The sequence below is a fragment of the Eumetopias jubatus genome, unplaced genomic scaffold (assembly GCF_037043125.1).
Source record: "Eumetopias jubatus isolate StellerSeaLion01/CBP00866 unplaced genomic scaffold, mEumJub1_p1.0 scaffold_3, whole genome shotgun sequence".
In the NCBI taxonomy this organism is placed as follows: domain Eukaryota; kingdom Metazoa; phylum Chordata; class Mammalia; order Carnivora; family Otariidae; genus Eumetopias; species Eumetopias jubatus.
In genome coordinates this window covers 121,395,277-121,409,012 of record NW_028274809.1, presented here as the reverse complement: position 1 = coordinate 121,409,012, position 13,736 = coordinate 121,395,277, and the positions used below count along the sequence as shown (strand labels likewise).

Below are 13,736 nucleotides of genomic sequence, written 5' to 3'. Positions count from 1 at the left end.
TAAGCATAACAAAATACTTGCAAAACAAATGCATATTAAACTGTCAGAGGACAATAAAACAATCTTATAAACATCCCATCCTTTATAATACTTTATCATTTAGAAATATAGTTTGCCCTAATTTATTACCAAGTTTCTGGTAGTGATTGATTCTCACTATATCAAAATTGGCTTACATTCTTTTAGAATACACAACTTTGATGGAAGAAACCTTATGCTCCCTAACAAAGAAAAAACTGACTAGGCTTAACAAAAAAAAAAAAAGAGGGAGGAAGGGAGAGGGTTAAACATGGCCAGTAATTAGGGTTAAAAAATTAAACATTCCACATAAAGACCCAAACTGTAAACAACTGGAAGAAAACATAGGGAAGATCTACTTGACATTGGTCTTGGTAAGAATTTTTTTAATGAGACACCAAAAGCACAAGCAACAAAAGCAAAAATAAACATGTAGACTATATCAAATGAAAAAGTATCTACAGAGCAAAAGAAACAATCAGCACAATAAAAAGGCAATCTATGAAACAACAGAAAATATTTGCAAACCATCTCTCTCATAAGGGGTTAATATCCAAAATGTATAAGGAACTCCTAGAATTTCAATAGCCCTCCAAAAATATCCAATTAAAAAATAAGCAAAGGACTTGAACATTTTTCCAAAGAAGACATACAAATGACCACCAGGCACATGAAAAGATGCCTGATATCACAAATCATCAAGAAAATACAAATTAAAACCATAGTGAAATATCCCCTTACACCTGTTAGAATGGCTATTATCAAAAGATAGAGGTAACAAGTTTTGGCGAAGCCATGGAGAAAAGAGAATCCTTGACCACTGTCAGTGGGAATGTAAACTTGGGGCAGCAACTATTGAAAACAGTATGGAGGTCCCTCAAAAATTAAAAACAGAACATATGATTCAGCAATCTTACTTCTGGGTAAAGTAGTTCCCCCTCCCCCCACCTTCTCCAAGGTTTCACTTTCCATAGTTACCCATGGTTAACCTCAGTCAACCACATGGAAGCAGATGATCCTCCTGACATATCATCATAAGGCCAGTGGTAACCTAACACCATGTCACAATGCCTACATCATTCACCCTACTTCATTTGATCATGTAGGCATTTTATCAACTCACATCATCACAAGAAGGGTAAGTAACAGTACAATAAGATATTCTGAAAGAGAAAGAAACCACATTCACATAACTTTTATCACAATATATTGATATAACCGGTGTACTTTATTATTGTTCTCAATCTCTTACTGTGCCTAATTTATAAATTAAACTTTAGTATAGGTATGTATGTATATATGCGAAAAAACATAGTATATATAGGATTCATACTATCTGTAATTTCAAACATCCACTGGGGGTACTGGACTGTATCCCCTGCAGATAAGAGGCCTACTGTATCCCCTGTAGATAAGACAGGATTACTACTTTATACACACACACACACACACACACACACACAAAGGAAATGGAATCACGATCTTGAAATTTCTGCACCCCCATGTTCACTGCAGCCATTACTCCAAGACATGGAAACAACCTATGTGTCCATTGACAGATGAATGGTTAATGAAAATGTGATATCTATATAGGTATATAGATAATATATATGTATAAAATGTGGTATATACATATATGTATCTGTTTATGTATTCATACACACACACATACACACACACAATGAACTACGACTAAGCCATAAAAAAGAAGGAAATCCCGACATTTTTGACATCATGGATGGAACTTGGGGGCATTATGCTAAATGAAGTAAGTCAGAGAAAGACAAACAGTGTATGTTCTCACTTATATGTGGAAAATAAAAGAGCCAAACTCAAAGAAATAGAACAGAACAGTGGTTGCCAGGGACTGGGAAGTGGGAGAAATGGGGAGATGTTGATCAAACTTCCAGCTCTAAGATGAGTAAGTTCTGGGGATCTAATGTACATCATGGTGACTATAATTAACAAAACTGTATTATATACTTCAAAATTGTTAGTAGTTTAAAAGTTATCACCACACAAAAAAAATGTAATTATGTGAAGGGATGGAGGTGTTGACTATCCCCTGTGGTAATCATTTTGCAGTATATACTTGTATCACATCATCACGTTGTACACCTTAAACTTACAGATGTTATGTCAATATCTCAATAAAGCTGAGAAAAAAAATTCCACATATATACTTACACTTAACTTTTCCTATTTTGGAAAGAAGAGAATGGGATTTGATACTTCCAAGAGTAGTTAGGAAAATCACTGACCTATGATACATTATTCTATTCTGTATAGATCATGAAGATACTAATTTTTTTTTAGTTACTAAGAATAGACACATATCCTACCTACCTTATGTGATGCACAAAGAGAAAAGGTGTGTACAGTACTTTCAAAGTTTAAATTACATAAGCATAAGACACGTTAGAGAATTTAATTACCGAGACTAGATAATTAAGAACTTTTCACTACTTCAACCTCTTATTTTTGCAATCCACTTTAAGTAAAGCTTACTATTTCTATGAAAGCTCTATTATCATCTCTATTATTATAACTTGAATCTGTACAGAATAATAAGCAATTCATCACTGTGTAGATACGAACCTCAGTCTGCATGACAACTGTGGCAAGGTTGATATTACTTTTATTGTGCAGTTAAGCAAACTAAATAAATGATTTAGGGAGATGAGAAAGCTTGCCCTACGTCCCAAAGCTAGTAAAGTGACAGAACTGGAATGTAATGGCAATCTCTCGATTGCATGAAACTGCCTTCCAGTTTTTAAGAGAGGGAATTAGAATCAAAAGACGAAATTTCAAGCCTGCACTTTTAAAATGATAATGAGGCATTCAAACTTTGAACCAAAGGATCTTACAATACGTAAAGAATCAGAACTTCTACATCTGTCAGCAGTTACCATATAAATGTGTATGATGATAACCCACTTTAAAAAAACAAAAACCCATCCTCACAACTTAACTAAATAAATGTTCTTCTTCTTCAATCTTGTCCCCTCTTGATGAAACGGGTTTACCTTTCCAAAAACATAAGAATAAACCAATGTTACCTAAAGGGAATTCAGAAGTCAAGTAAATTTGGAAAAGGCTGGAAAAAGCGAAAGTAAACCCAATTTCTTCACTACACAATTTCTCAGAGCCTGTGTCTACAATGTGAACTGTGACAACTCAAAAAGGAGATAGAGTACTTCCCAGATGTACCTAAGGAACCTTTCTACATGGAGCAGCTTGAGGGTCTAGAATTCCATAGAACACACTACAAAAAGTGACCCCTGAAAATACTGATTGGTGGGCATCATAGACAAGATGCTGGCAATGCTTACCCTATGTGATAAAATCCAAACTTCTCAGTGTGACATTAAAAAGCCCTCAATGATCTGTTCTCAATATATCATTTCCCAAAGGTACTACGTTTGAGTCTCAGTTTTGCCACTTACTAGCCACAAAGTTTTGGGCAAAATGCTTATAAAATGTAGATTATACCATTACTTGTACCATCTATTCTGCAAACTTCAGTGAAAAATTATGAAAAAACAATAAAACAGTATCTTGTAAGAATCCTGATGGTTGCACAACCCTGTAATATAATCTACTAAAACTGAACTGTACACACAAAGGGTGATTATAGCATGTAAACTATATTTCAATAAAGCTATTTTATAAAATCAGTGGAGAAAAAAAGGAATTATTCAATAAATAGACTTAAAACAACTGGGTATCCATCGGGGGAAAAATGAATACACAGATATTTTCAAAAGACCAAAGATTGTGTAATCAAAGATTAAAAAAACAGATAGATATACACATACACATCTACTATAAAAAGATCTTTACAATAATCATAACATTACTGAACTCCCTCCTCCAGTCAAAATGATATACTCACTATATTTTGAAAGTCTACACTTTACAATATGAAGTACCATCAATTCCTATACCTACATACACACACACACACACCCCAGCTCTATGTTCTTCAAGACCCAGATATATGGTGGAAAAGGAAAAAATACTTGAAAGTAGAGACACTGAGTTCCAATCCTACTTTTGCCACTCACTAGTCGTAGGACCTTGAGCAAACAATCCTCTAAGTTTCATTTCTTCATCTGAAAAAGAAGGCAATACCATCTCTCACAGGGTTGTGGCAGGGACTCAAGTGAAGCAACCTATGCAAAGTGCCCAGCATCCTGTCTCATAGGTAATCATAAACATTTTTTTCCTCTTCACCTGTCTCTAGAATGCATTGCCCAATTATTTCAAGCTGTTAAAACCTCTACCTCTTACCATACCATTCATTTGACTAAAAATATATATACATTTCCTTTGACCTATCTTTTACTGCTGTCTTCAACTATTTAAACCTTCAAATTCTTACATGTTTCTGTACCATCTACCCATCTAAATTATCTGTTAACTGAGATTTGGGACTACTTCTATTTTTTTGGTAGTCTAATCTAGTAGCACATTTGTATACACACTTATTTACAGTTAAGCCCTTTTTAAAAAATAAGTATCTTTAAAAGTTGATAAAAGAGGGGCGCCTGGGCAGCTCAGTCGTTAAACGTCTGCCTTCAGCTCAGGTCATGATCCCAGGGTCCTGGGATCCAGCCCCACATTGGGCTCCCTGCTCCACGGGAAGACTGCAGAGTATACATATACTATGTCATATTTACTAAGTAGTCATCTGCATAAAATATACCTCCAGAGGCAAGTTGACATTGACGTTGTTTTAAAAACTGTAAGTTCTACCTGGCAAACTGGCCCTTATGAAAGTTATCACACCTTTGCACCAAGGTAAGACACAGCAAGGCCTATGGGAAGACCAAAAAAAAAAAAATCCTGAAACAGCAATTTTATATAGATCAAAGTGGCTTAACAAGAGCTCAGCTGAGATCCTAGTGTTTCACACTGGAATATACATAGTACACTGTTTTGGACTGAAAATTTAAGATATACATTATTACTTAGTTTCCAGAATCAGAGAGGAAATGCAATACAGTAAGACTGTAGTAAACACTGGATCTGAAGAGCACTACAATACTACAGCTCTCCCAAGGTACACTGGCTACAAACTTGACAATAAACAACTAAATAAACTGGATTCTCAGGTGAAGCTATTTAATATTTAGTACTGCCCCTTTGATTACTAACTGAAAAATGTCTTCCAACAAGACAGTTCCAGTTTATATCTGTGCCAAGATAATTGCTTTTTCTATGCAATCAAAATCTGCCAATAAATAAATGTTTTGAGAAGTTTTCCATTGTTCTTGCTTTCTCAGTAGAGTAAATCGGAATTTAATAATAGAAATTGTGTTTCTTAAACTAGCTTACTCCTTGTGCAAAATATCAGTGTAAGATCATCCAAACCCATAGTTTATTGAGAAGTTAGAGCAGAGTTGGCTTTTTTTTTAATAGCAATTATCATCTTTTAATATACTATAAAATCTTGGGGGTTATGTTTACAAATACTGCCCACACTACCCATTAAAATGGAAGGTTCACAAAGGAAGGAATGTTTCATTTATTGGTTATTAACGTATCCCAAGAATCTAAACAGTAGCTGACACAGAGCAAGTGCTCAGTAAATGTGTGTTAATCAAATAATTAAATAAAATTAATGAATCTCCACTTTTAGACCTAATTATACTAAGTTGAAAGTTTGCCAAAATCTAAGTTTTTCGAATACATTATTTGTTTACATTAAATCTTTTTATAATCTATACCAGAGGACTCAGCTAAAATTTCTATTTTAAAAATTGCCTTTATCATTTTTCCAAGCCTTGGGAGTAGGGAGAAAATACCCTGTCCCATCATTGTCAAGACTCTTCCTCAGAGATAGCTGATATTGCTATAAAGTCTATGAGCCATAAAAGGTCACTTAAGGAATTTAAGAGGCCTGATTCCATTTTGTTTTTCTTCACCTCTGATCTCATCCTTTCAATCAAGTATACAGTCAGTTTCAGGAACAGCAATATTAAACGACAGAATAAGCTTAGGAACAGATAAGCAAAATAAGAAAGTTATATCTAATAATTTTTAAAGTCTTTTCCCGTTTTTCCAGCTCTGTCATGCTCTACCTTTTATGAAAACACCCTAAGGTAACCATATCAAAAATGCAGATAAACGAAAGACTATTAAATAATAACACTAGTCTTTTATTAAATATACAAATGAAATTGCCAAACAAGTATTAACAAATACTAATCTATTAAGTTGTAAAAGATGTGATTTACACAACTATCTCTAGATATGTGAGCCACTGGGAAAAAAATCTTGCCTGGGCAGATTTGATATGGATGATTATTTCAAATATCTTATTTCAGCTAATAATGTATAAAATACAGATTTTTTTTTTTATCAAGCTATAATTGGCATGGAATGTTATATTCATTTTAGGTGTACAACATAATGATTAGATTTATGCATATACTGCAAAATGATTACTGCATTGTTTATCTAACATCAATCACTACACAGTTACCATTTTTTCCTTATGCTGAGAACTTTCAAGATCTACTCTCTTAGCAACTTCCAAGTACACACAATACAATATTGTTAACTACAGCCACCTTGCTATACATTACATACTCAAGAATTACTTACCTTGTAACTAGAAGTTTGTACCTTTTGACCATCTTCATCCATTTCTCACCCCCCTCCACTCCCCACCTCCGGCAACTACCAATCAGTTCCCTGTATCTCTGAGTTCAAGGATTTTTTAGATTCCACATATAAGTGAGATCATATGGCAGCTGTCTGCATACTTTTTTTTAAGGTACCAAATTTGAACCAAATTACTGAAGAAGATTCTGTATGCTTAACATATGTGCATATCATATTTTGTGTGAATTTATGTATAAATGTACATAATGCATTAAGATACAACAGCTTACTGCCATTATTTGTAATAAAAGACTACAAATAACCTAAATATCCATTAGAAAGAATAATACAACATACAGCAGAATATTATGCAGCCTTTAAAAAGAACAAGGTAGATTTCTGTGTGTGAATGTCGAACAAACCACAAGATACGCAATTCAATGAGAAAATTCAAAGTGCTTCTGTGTGTGTGCATACGTGTATATGTGTCAGTAGGTGCTAGAAACATATAAATGATTGTATAGGCAAAGAATATTTCCGAATGCATACATAATAAATTAGAAAGAGTGACTATCTTTTGGAAAGGAATCAGGGAACTAAAGGAGGGAGACTATTTTTCACTGGGTACACCCTTTTGTGTTAAATTTTTAAACTGTGCATGTATTACATTTTTAGTTCCCAAAACAAGACATCGTTTCCTATTTTTTTAAACTGGAATTTTTATAATAAAAAATGTAATTAAAAACTAGCTTGAGAAAAATAGGAACAGGGGCACCTGGTTGGCTTAGCCAGTGGAGCATGAGACTCTTGATACCAGGGTGGTTGAGTTCAAGCCCCACATTGGGTATGGAGTTTACTTTAAAAAGAAAAAAATAGGAACAATAACTTTATTTTTAAAGAAAAAAATAGATAACAAAACAGACATCAAAAAAGGGGAGAGCTTTTCTATGGAAGAGGATTGTTATCTACATGTCAATTAACTCAGCCAAGATTAGTGAGATCAACATGCTCTTCCGTGTACTGGATGTTAAACTGCTGAGCAGTCAGTGTTTTTTAAGAGTTGTTGGGAGAGGAAGAGGATCTAAAGATCAAACATGAAGTAATTTGTTTTCTAGAACATGAACATTTAGAACACAGAGCATTTTAGAGCTAAAAGCATTTTGGACATCACGCACTCCATACCCCATTCTCCCATTTTACAGATAAAGAAACATTATTTCCACATGGACTAAATGACTAATTTAAGATCACAAAGTTGATTTTGTAAGAGCACTAAAATCAAAATCTTTGTACTTGTATATATTGGCTTTCTAACAGCTATATGGAAACAGTACATAAAACAAGTATTTTATCATATTCCACTTATATAGTCTTGGACTAAACTATTTTATAAATAGGATATAAAGTTAATATGGAAAAAAACATGAGAAATACTGCTACAAAACTTGTGTGTGTGCATGCACACACAAATTATGGACTGAACTGTTTTCTCTCAAAATTCATATACTGAAGCCCTAACCCTCAATGTAATTGTATTTGGAGGTAGAGCCCTTAAGAGCACAAAAGCAGTATATTAATAACTATTAACCCCAGATAATGAGATGAGGAGATTGGTCTACTTTGACTTTATACACTACTGCTCCAATGGAAATTTTTACAAAAAACATTTGTTTCATAACTAAAAAAAGATTAAATAAGTGAAAACCAACCCTAAAATATATAAATAAGTATTCAAGTTTGTCAATAAATGCTTCTAGCACGAATCTTTAAAATATCATTTCTGGGTTACTGTAAATGTTCATAACTTTGTACACAAAGTAGATACGCCTATAGAAAAGCAAACCAAAAAATGCTGTCCCATAATAAATTTCCTGAGTTAAAAAACAGAGAAAAATTCAGCAATAAGTACAAATGAACTCTTGATACACACAACTTGGCTGAATCTTGAGAGAACTGTGCTTAGTGGGGGCGGGGGGGGACTAATCCCAAAAGATTTCATGCTACATAAATCCATTTAAACATTCTTGAAATGACAAAATTACAGAAAGGAGAGCAAATTAGTAGTTGCCAAGTTTGGGGAGGGAGTAAGGGAGGGTTACAAAAGGGCAACTAGAGGGTGATAAAACTGTTCTATGTCTTGGACTGTGTTAGCAAGTACACAAACATATATGCAAGAAATTCCACAGAACTAACTGCACATGTGTGGGCACACACGAATGCAAATCGGATTACAGAAATATGAATATGAGTGGGCTGTATCAATCAATGCTGGTTGTGATACTGTACTACACTTAGGAAACATGTTACAGTGGGAAGAAAATGAGTGATGGAACAACAAGTTCTCTGTGTATCATTTCTTACAACTGCATGTGCCTCTCTAATTATCTCAAAATAGAAGGTTAATTTAAAAAGTAAAAAATCCGGGATGCCTGGGTACCTCAGTTGGTTAAGCGTCTGCCTTTGTTCAGCTCAGGTCATGATCCCGGGATCGAGTCCCGCATGGGGCTCCAGTCCCGCATGGGGCTCCCTGCTCAGCGGCTCCCCCTGCTTGTGTGCACTCTCTCGCTCACTCTCTCTCCCTCTCTTTCTGACACATAAATAAAATCTTAAAAAGTGAAAAATCCTATAAAAGGGCAAAAATATAAAGATATTTTGCTTTGTTTTGGCAACCATTTATCTTCTTACATGGCTATTTCAAATGCACGTTTATGGAAAGAGTGTGCACTTTTATTCATTAACTGAATCTTGCCTCAAATTATGATAATACATCCCTCTTTGAATATTCCTCATAAAACTTATCAAGGCTTAATATTATCTTATACATGTGTTTGTATTCTCCTCTACAATACAATCTGCCCTCTCCTTTGGGGCAGAATTTCGTTTCATTCAATGTTGTATTCCTATTACCTAGTTTAGTCAAAGCTTGTCCCCTTGCAAGCACAATATAAAATGAGTGAAATGAATGGAATTATAAAGTCTTTGTTATACAGTGTGTGTACTGTCCAATAAAAATGTTTAAACCTATACCATGTTTAAAATGTTTAAACCTATGACAAATTCCCACTATTCTCTTTCCTGTTAGCTGATACAGGTAAGTGTAATCCTGACTTAAACAGTTTGCCACACACATTATATAATCCAAAGTAAATGAACTTTAATTTATCCACTGTTCTCTTCCATTTGGACAGACAACCACAGTTTAATAATCTAGGTATTTCACTAGTCTTAAAAGTATATTCTCAAAATTGGCGAAGGAAAGAAAATATACAACTTACAGACTTATTATTAATAATACTGAGTAAGAGCAGCAACTACGACTAAAACCTCACTATGGGCCGAGCAATGCACTGATAGTATCACATGCAATCCCATCGCAACTCTGAAGTAAGCGCTATTGTTACCCCCATTTTTAAAATAAGAAAAACTGAAGCTTAGAGGTTTAAAATTTAAACAAGATCCCAAACTAATAAGAAAGCCAAGATTCCATTACAGATGTGTCTTACATCAAAGGCTTCACTGCTAATTAAGCTAGTTGAACTGAAAATTATGTCTGTTTTTGGTAAAATAAATCCACTGGATTTCAAATAAAGTAATGTACAAAAAATATAAACATTGGCATATAGTTCAGCTGCTAAAAATTGAGCACCTTGAAGATTAGAGTCTAGCTAGCTGAAAATTAGAATTACATTATTAAAATATCAAGAAGCAGTAATTCAATTGAACCCAAATCAAAACACATTTAAGCCTCAGACGATCCCAAGTCCATCAGAAATACAAAATGTCAAAAGCTTAAATTCTTCTTCAGAGGCACCTGGGTGGCTCAGTCGGTTAAGTGCCCGACTCTTTGATTTTTGGCTCAGGTCATGATCTGAGAGTTGTGAGATGGAACCCCACTTCAGGTTCCATGGTGGGTGTGGAGCCTGCTTAAGATTCTCTCTACTTCTCCCTCTGCCCTCTTCTCCCTCTACCCCCCAATCCCCCACCACCGCTCCCACCGGTTCTCTCTCTTAAAAACAAAACAAACACTTAAATACTTCTTTACAAAAAATAAACTGTTGTTTGCCAAACAAAAATCCTGAATGCCAGAACACGTTTACTACTACACTGCCAGGTAAGCAAAAGACCTGGAGAGCTGGACTAAGAAAATGTAATACCCTGTATACATAAAAGGTAAGCAACAAATTAAAGTATGGTTCCTTCACAAGACTGAAACATCACTGCAACTAAGTATATTAAGAAGAAAAAACCTTTATGCTTCAGTTTTCCAATACTAACAAAATAAGGATAAAATTTTCTCTTGCATTTACCTCTTAAGTTTTAACATGATCTGAAACACTAACAAAGCAATGCTGCTTTGTGAGGTAGTAAAGCAAGGGTCAAAAACTCAAATGCCTAAAGTAGCCGGACACATAAAAGTCACATCTAAGTCAGGGAGTAAGGCAAAACCGAGAGTCTTGCCCCAACAGTCCTAATCCCAATACAAGTAAGAGCTGCCCTTCAAAGGAAGTCAGAAATCTTCTATATTACATCTTTTGATTTTTAAATGTTAACTAACTACAATCCACACACATGCAAGAAAAAATTATACTATAAATTTGAGCCACCAAAATGGCTAAAATTATAAGACCGCTAATACCAAGTATTGGTGAGAATGCAGAACTAGAACTCACACACTGCCAAAAGGGAATGTAAATATAGTACAACCACCTGAGAAATCATCTACTAAATCTGAACATATGCATACCCTATTATGACCCAGCAATTCAACCCCCAAGTGATCCAACAGAAACCCTGACTTGTTCATCAAAAACCATGTTCAAGAATGTTCAAAACAGTGTTTTTAATAGACAAAAATTGGAAACATTCCACTGCCCACCAACAGGAAAATAAGAAAATGAAATGTGGTATATTCATACAATGTAACACTATACAGAAATGAGACCATACAAGCTGTTTCTACATCACAGGAATGGATCTCACAGGTATGTTTAAAGAAGCCCATTCCTATAAAGTTCCAAAAAAATGAAAAATGAATCTGTGTCAGAATGTAGTGTTAGAAATCAGAAGTCACATTTGAGAAAGGGTACTGACTGGAAGGGGGCAAGAGCAGGACTTCTGGGGTTACTGATTAGGTCCTATTTCTTGATCTGAGTACTGATTATAAGCTGTGTGTTCATCTTGTGAAAATTCAAAAAACTTCTGACTTGTACACTTTTCCCTGGGTATGTATACCTCAATAAAATCTTTTAACCCACACATGCACACACCAAAGATTCCATGTAGCCCAAAAAAAATATTCCTGCAGGCAGATCTAGCTTATCAGAGCAGATCAGTTTATGACCTCTCAGCTAAGGAAGCGCTGTACAATCTTACCTTTAAAGAAGAGCAAAGAAAAAATAAAAGCAAAATAAAACTGTGATGCTAGATGATCAAGGCAGCAACTAACAAAATTTAAATTTCTCCTGATAGCACTACCTCTTAGAATGTGTTCCATAGTTTAATTGCCTCATGCACTTAACAAATCAAGCCTATTTCCAAAGATACAGCAAAGAACCCAGTAAAAGGTAGAAAGCAAACTAAAAATTAAACATTTAAATGTAAAAATTCAAAGCAGCCATTAAATTACCAACACAATCCTCTTCCCTGATTCCTGAACAACTTTACTTGCCACTCACTGATAGGAAGCCATTTGTTCTCATCTAAAAGGAGTCACAACCTACATACTACTCAGTTACCAAGAAGTCTACAGCAGAAAAGAGGAGCCTCAGGGTTCACCCAGGCAAGTTAAAGCAAGCCCTACAGAACCTAAATACATAACTCAGCTATTTAATCAAATCTGTTAAATGACTATTAAGTTTTAAAATGCCTTCTTTTACAATAACTACTTGTTCTCTCAAGATCCTATATCCCAAACAATTACTTTCCTTTTCTGAGGTATGGAATGATCCTCACCTTTGAGCCACTGCCAGTATCTTTCCTCCACCTCCCATCTTCACCTGTTTACAATATCATGCCTTCTCTTTCATGTCCCAAATCTACCTACCTATATGTATTAGAAAATCCTAGAAAGATAACATTAAATCAAATGCGAGCATTTTTGAAAATGCCTTTCTCTACGTAACAAAGCTACCAAAGCTACCGATCATTACCGATCAGTTTACCCCTACTATCCAAACACTTTTAAATTAAATTACTTTGAGCCACAACTCACTGGGACCAGCAAAAGTTTACCTTGAAAATACGAAGTTGCTACTCCAAAGTGATAAATTTCCACCAATAAAGTAACCATTTTTTACAAAACACTTTTAGTTACAAATTAATTTTCTGAGCATATCAATCTGGCCAAATACATCTGCGTTAACGTTAGGTCCATCACAGCAATCTTTTTTAAAAGAGCAAATCTCTGGGAAAACACTAAATAATCCTCATAAAGCAAATAACTGCTAAAAAAAAGGGGGGGAGAGGGCAAAAATGTATTAACGTCCAAGTTGCCTATCAAATTATTTTAAGATCTAAAAACTGTTTAGAATGCCCAAGAAAGTAACCCTTTTGGTTTAGAAATAGTCAATATACTGAGAAACAAAAAAGAAAAATCCGCCACCTGCTCTGTTTCTTGCTTAAGAGCAACCTTCTGTAAAATAGATTGCATTTACACTAATAATTGTAAACTCCACTCATCAAAAACTAAAAAGTTGCAAGGCACTAGATAATGACAAATGAAAAAGTAAAAAGTACCAACAGCTTTAAGCTACTCGAACTCAAGTGCTCAGTCGCACACAAGTGAACGCTGCACAGGACACGTTTTCAAGGCTCCATGCTAAGAGTTTGCTGGATACCAAGTTGTAGAAGACAGGATCCCTACTGACACCCAGCAAACTTATCTTGGCTTCAAGAAAACTATGCTGAATGCAAGTCTTGATATATTCCTAATCTGAACTCTCGACTAAACCTAAACACAACATAAAAGCTGCTGTCCCTTCACTCCTAATCCTTAGAAAGCATTCCCTGCCTGGAAAATCTTTCTCTCATAAGCCTTACACAAACTTTCTCCGTTCTTTCAACCTACTCTAGGAAGCCTCAAGCCCGCCCATCACCTCCCGCCCCCT

The 13,736-nt window shown here is 35.0% G+C and overlaps 1 protein-coding gene across 1 annotated transcript in view; it reads right to left on the bottom strand.

The window, feature by feature from the left end:
* The window catches only part of PAN3 (poly(A) specific ribonuclease subunit PAN3), a 125,173-nt gene that overhangs the window by 110,420 nt on the left and 1,017 nt on the right, over nt 1–13,736 (bottom strand).